Source organism: Hemibagrus wyckioides, linkage group LG26 (assembly GCF_019097595.1).
Source record: "Hemibagrus wyckioides isolate EC202008001 linkage group LG26, SWU_Hwy_1.0, whole genome shotgun sequence".
NCBI lineage: Eukaryota > Metazoa > Chordata > Actinopteri > Siluriformes > Bagridae > Hemibagrus > Hemibagrus wyckioides.
In genome coordinates, this window is record NC_080735.1 from 905,970 (window position 1) to 912,044 (window position 6,075).

Below are 6,075 nucleotides of genomic sequence, written 5' to 3' on the forward strand. Positions count from 1 at the left end.
TCTTTTCCCCCAGAACTCTTCATGTAGTCTGCATTACTAACATGAATCTTGGCATAAAAATTAATCTCACTCAAACCTCAAACACTTCATACATGTCTCAAAATAAACTCATCCAACAAACAATTCTCACTCAGAAAGCAGACATTATCACTCGTACACACTGACCTCAACAAGACTAACAGGAGAGTTACAGAAATGATCAGCTTCTGAGTTCTTTGAAGTTTAAATGATTTTTCCCATAAATGTTTGTTTACTCAGAAAAACACTTTATCACTTTTCTGACTGTAAGTTTGTTGCTGCAGTTTGCTTCAGTATCCTTTATTCTTTCTAGATCTTTATAAGAAGTCCATCATTCTCCCTTTCTCCTTCTCTCTCTCTCTCTATCTCTCTCTCTCTCTCTCTCTCTCCCCCTCTCTCTCTCTCTCTCTCTCTCTCCCTCTCCCTCTCTCTCTCTCTCCCCCCCCTCTCCCCCCCCTCTCTCTCTGTCCCTCTCTCTCTCTCTCTCTCCCTCTCTCTCCCTCTCTCTCTCTCCCTCCCCCCCCTCCTCCCCCTCTCTCTCCCCCCCCCCTCTCTTCCTGCCTCTCTCTCTCCCCCCCATCTCTCTCCCTCTCACTCACTCTCTCACTGTCTCCCTCTCTCTGTCCCTCTCTCTCTCTCTCTCTCTCTCTCTCTTCTTTCCCACCATTCTGTCTTCGTTTACCATGTTTCCAAACCAAATCACACTGAAGCTCTTTTTACTGAAAACATGACTGAAAACAGGACACTGAGTGGACATTCCACTGAAACTGCAGTTAGCCATGTTAAGAGTGATTATTACTTCATTTGTTGTAAATATTCTGATTTTCTATATTTTCAGTTGGTTTCTGTAGAAGTGTGTGATTTTTTTCTGTGTGACAGAAAATTTGCGGTCGTTGTGTGTGAATGTGAAAGAACTCATGGATTTGGTGGTGATTAAATGCATTTTATGTGAAAGCCATGAGATTTTGTCTTTTACAGTTTGTTCTTATTCTATAATGTAAGCTAAGAGTAATACACATAAAGGCAGCATACACATATGTTCACACACTGACACAAACACACATTATAAACAACTAAATTTAATTAATCATCTGAATAAATCTTATTGTGGAAAAGTTACGGTGCAAATTCCTATTCCTCACTAAAGTAGACAGAACATGGATAGAACATGGATAGAACATGGATTCCTACATTTACTGTTTATCATCGCCGGAGATTTCAATCATGCAAATCTCAGAACAGTGCTCCCTAAATTCCATCAGTATGTGGACTTTGCTACGAGAGGGGCGAACACGCTGGATGTTGTTTATTCAAACATTCCCAGCGCGTATCGTGCGGAGCCCCGCCCCCACCTCGGCTACTCAGACCACATCTCTGTTATGTTCCAGCATACAGACCACTCGTCAGACCGCTCTAAACCGGTTCTGAAACAGGTTAAGACCTGGCCAGCAGGAGCTATCTCTGCTCTTCAGGACTGTTTTGAGTGCACTGACTGGGACATGTTTAGGGAGGCTGCAACCAACGGCGACTCTATTGACTTGGAGGAGTACACGTCATCAGTGACTGGCGACATCGGGAAATGCATCGATGACGTGACTGTCTCCAAGACCATCACAACACGCTCCAACCAGAAGCCGTGGATGACTGCGAAAGTGCGTGCTCTCCTGAAATCGAGAGACTCTGCCTTCAGATCAGGGGACAGGGCGGCCTTAAAAACAGCAAGGGCCAAACTGTCCTGATCGATCAGAGAGGCGAAGCGTGCACACGCCCAGAGAATCCACGGCCACTTCCAGAACAGCAGAGACTCCCGGTGCATGTGGCAGGGCATCCAGGCGATCACCAACTACAGGACAACTTCACCTGCCTGTGACAGTGACGCCTCCCTTCCAGATGCGCTGAACAACTTCTACGCTCGGTTTGAGGCACAGAACAACACAACAGCGAGGAAGACCATCCCTCCTCCTAATGACCCAGTGCTGTCTCACCATGGCTGACGTGAGGAGAACTCTATGCAGAGTTAACCCACGGAAGTCCGCTGGACCAGACAACATTCCTGGCAGAGTTCTCAGGGAGTGTGCAGAGCAGCTAGCAGATGTCTTCACTGACATCTTCAACATCTCGCTGAGCAGCTCCATCATCCCTACGTGCCTCAAGACAACGACCATTGTGCCAAAGTGCCAAAGATCGTCCCTGTGCCAAAGAAGTCCACGGTTTCCTGCCTCAATGATTACCGTCCCATCGCACTCACACCAATCGTGATGAAATGCTTCGAGAGGCTCGTCATGAGGCACATCAAGTCACAGCTACCACCCTCGCTGGACCCCTTGCAGTTTGCGTATCGTCCTAACCGTTCCACGGATGATGCCATCACCACAACCCTCCATCTGGCCCTCACACACCTGGACTGTAAAGACTCCTACGTTCGAATGCTGTTCATAGATTTCAGTTCAGCATTCAACACAATCATCCCTCAGCAGCTGATTAAGAAGCTGAGTCTCCTGGGCCTGAACACCTCTCTCTGCAACTGGATCCTGGATTTCCTGACTGGGAGACCTCAGTCAGTCCGGATCGGGAGCAGTATCTCCAGCACCACCACACTGAGCACTGGAGCACCTCAGGGCTGTGTGCTCAGTCCACTGCTGTTCACTCTGCTGACTCACGACTGTGCAGCAATGCACAGCTCCAACCACATCGTCAAGTTCGCTGATGACACGACCGTGGTGGATCTCATCAGCAAGAACGACGAGTCAGCATACAGAGAGGAGGTGCAACATCTAACAGCCTGGTGCAGAGCCAACAACCTCTCCCTGAACGTCGACAAGACCAAAGAGATGGTTGTTGACTTCAGGAGAGCACAGAGTGACCATTCTCCACTGTCCATCGATGGCTCCTCGGTGGAGATCGTCAAGAGCATCAAATTCCTTGGTGTCCATCTGGCAGAGAACTTCACCTGGTCACTCAACACCAGCTCCATCACCAAGAAAGCCCAGCAGCGCCTCTACTTCCTGAGGAGGCTGAGGAAAGCCCATCTCCCTCCCCCCATCCTGACTGTGTTCTACAGAGGGACCATGGAGAGCGTCCTGAGCAGCTGCATCACTGCCTGGTTTGGGAACTGGACCGTCTCAGATCACAAGACCCTTCAGGGGACAGTGAGGACAGACACACACCCCTCACACACCCCTCACACACCCCACACACCCCTCACACACACTCTTACACACCCCACACACCCCTCACACACACTCTTACACACCCCACACACCCCACACACACACTCTTACACACCCCACACACACACTCTTACACACCCCACACACCCCTCACACACACTCTTACACACCCCACACACCCCTCACACACACTCTTACACACCCCACACACCCCTCACACACACTCTTACACACCCCACACACCCCACACACACACTCTTACACACCCCACACACCCCTCACACACACTCTTACACACCCCACACACCCCTCACACACACCCCACACACACACTCTTTCACACCCCACACACACACCCTTACACCCCCCCCCCACACACCCCTCACACACACTCTTACACACCCCACACACCCCTCACACACACTCTTACACACCCCATACACACACTCTTACACACCCCACACACCCCTCACACACACTCTTACACACCCCACACACCCCTCACACACACTCTTACACACCCCCCACACACTCACTCTTCCACCCCCCACACACCCCTCACACACACCCCACACACACACTCTTACACACCCCACACACACACTCTTACACACCCCACACACCCCTCACACACACTCTTACACACCCCACACACACACTCTTACACACCCCACACACCCCTCACACACACTCTTACACACCCCACACACCCCTCACACACACTCTTACACACCCCACACACACACTCTTACACACCCCACACACCCCTCACACACACTCTTCACCCTCCTGCCATCTGGAAAGAGGTACCGGAGCATTCGGGCCTCACAACCAGACTGTGTAACAGTTTCTTTCCTCAAGCCATTAGGCTCCTCAACACCCGGGACTGAACTGTTCTACACTCTCTCACACACACACACACTCTCACTCAGGACTGAACTGTTCTACACTCTCTCACACACACACACACTCTCACTCAGGACTGAACTGTTCTACACTCTCTCACACACACACACACACTCTCACTCAGGACTGAACTGTTCTACACTCTCTCACACACACACACACTCTCACTCAGGACTGAACTGTTCTACACTCTCTCACACACACACACACTCTCACTCAGGACTGAACTGTTCTACACTCTCTCACACACACACACACACTCTCACTCAGGACTGAACTGTATACTAACTCTCTGTCTCTCTCACACACAGATACACACACTCTCTCTTGACTGTGTGGACACAAACACACACACACACACATAATTTATACTGTTCATTACTTACTGCACTACCTCTACCTGTCATCCACTGCTATAGTTATATTTATGTTTATTCTATTTGCACTACCTCAACTGCTGCTGTGTATTTTTGCACAATATTTTTGCACAATATTTTTGCACAATACTTTTCTTTCTACATCATTTCACTTTATCTATTTTATTTCACTTACATTCCATCACACGTTCTTTTCTTTCTTTTCAGCGCTAAGTGTCCTGTGTTCTTTTGTGTTGTCTTTATTGTATTTATTGTCTTTTTTGCACTGTCTTGTCTATGCTCTGTTTGCACCTAGCTGCACACTGTGCACTTTACGTGGCTAAGACAAACTTCTGTCCTAGCTCTGTGGTGGTGTTTGTTGTTTTGTGCTGAACTTGTTGTTGTATGTTTCTGTAGCACCAGGTCCTGGAGAAACGTTGTTTCATTTCACTATGTACTGCGCCAGATATATGTGGTTGAAATGACAATAAAAGCTTCTTGAACTATGAAAGTAAAGGTACAAAACAAGAGTCACTGAAGACAAAGGCATCTGCCACAGATCACAGATCCTGATGGTAAATTTGTAAATCTTCAAACACAAACTTATTTAACATCAACATCTAACAGCGCTATTTCTCTCAAATGTTCAGTAGCATGATGATAAAAAGTTGAATGCTAATAAGAATGTAGTGAGTAAAAGTCAAATGCAACAAATTCACAGACTTTTCTTTCAGTAACGAAATAACCGTTTTATACAACTGTAGTATACAATCACACACAATAGTTATAATACTCAGTTCGGATTCAAAGGAATCAGAATATTATAGACTCTTATTATAGATTTATATACTCACTGTTCTTTATGTTCATCTCTTCACAAAGCTCGAGCTGTTGTGAATGTTTCCCAGAAACATAAACCAGTGTGACTTGTTCTGACAAAGGAATCTGGACCATCCAGTGAAATAAAAACACTCTGGTATGTTGGAATTTAAGAATAGGTTTGTTTTTCTCTCCTCCATTCCTCCACTCTTTTCTGCCATGTTTTAACAAGGAGAGAAAGGCAAGATGTCATTTCCAGGTAAAGAAGCACAGACACTTTTCAGGGTATTTTGCGTCTCCTGTCCTAGAAATACGTTCATATGAGCCAAGTTTACACCATCATTTATTCTGGGCCTCTTTCAGTCCTGGTCATTTCTGACATTTTACCAGTATGTTTTTAGTTGAAAAGTGTGTGAACTAAGAATACGTCACTCAAGCCTGAGCTTGTTCATAATTTGACTCATCTCAGGGTGATCAGTGCATATTCTTCTCACAGCTGCATGCAGTCAAATGACAACATTTCAATCACCCTTCTCAGTAGCTATGTAGGTGGTCACCCTGTATCTCATGTCAACAGATGGCACAGAGGCCAAAAAAGAACCATCAAGGTCCCATGCCCTGCTGAAGCATCTACACTTCACTCAGCACATGGGAGGTGTCGACTTATTGGATTCACTGATTGCTTTATATCGCAGCAACAACTGATCAAAGGCAGTGGTGACATGTTGGCTACAGACCGGAGCTAATGTAGGTAACCGGTCCTAACTCTATGGATAAAATAGTTACTTTACTTAAAACTTTATAAT

The 6,075-nt window shown here is 46.7% G+C and overlaps 1 protein-coding gene across 5 annotated transcripts in view; it reads right to left on the bottom strand.

The window, feature by feature from the left end:
* Nucleotides 1-5,372, bottom strand: part of LOC131346490 (NACHT, LRR and PYD domains-containing protein 3-like) — a 38,870-nt gene extending 33,498 nt beyond the window's left edge. For all 5 annotated transcript variants that reach the window (XM_058379942.1, XM_058379940.1, XM_058379941.1 and 2 more), the window contains exon 1: nucleotides 5,305-5,372. The gene's annotated coding sequence lies outside the window, so the exon portion shown is untranslated. The remainder of the gene's footprint in view (nucleotides 1-5,304) is intronic.
* Between the last annotated feature and the right edge of the window lie 703 nt (nucleotides 5,373-6,075).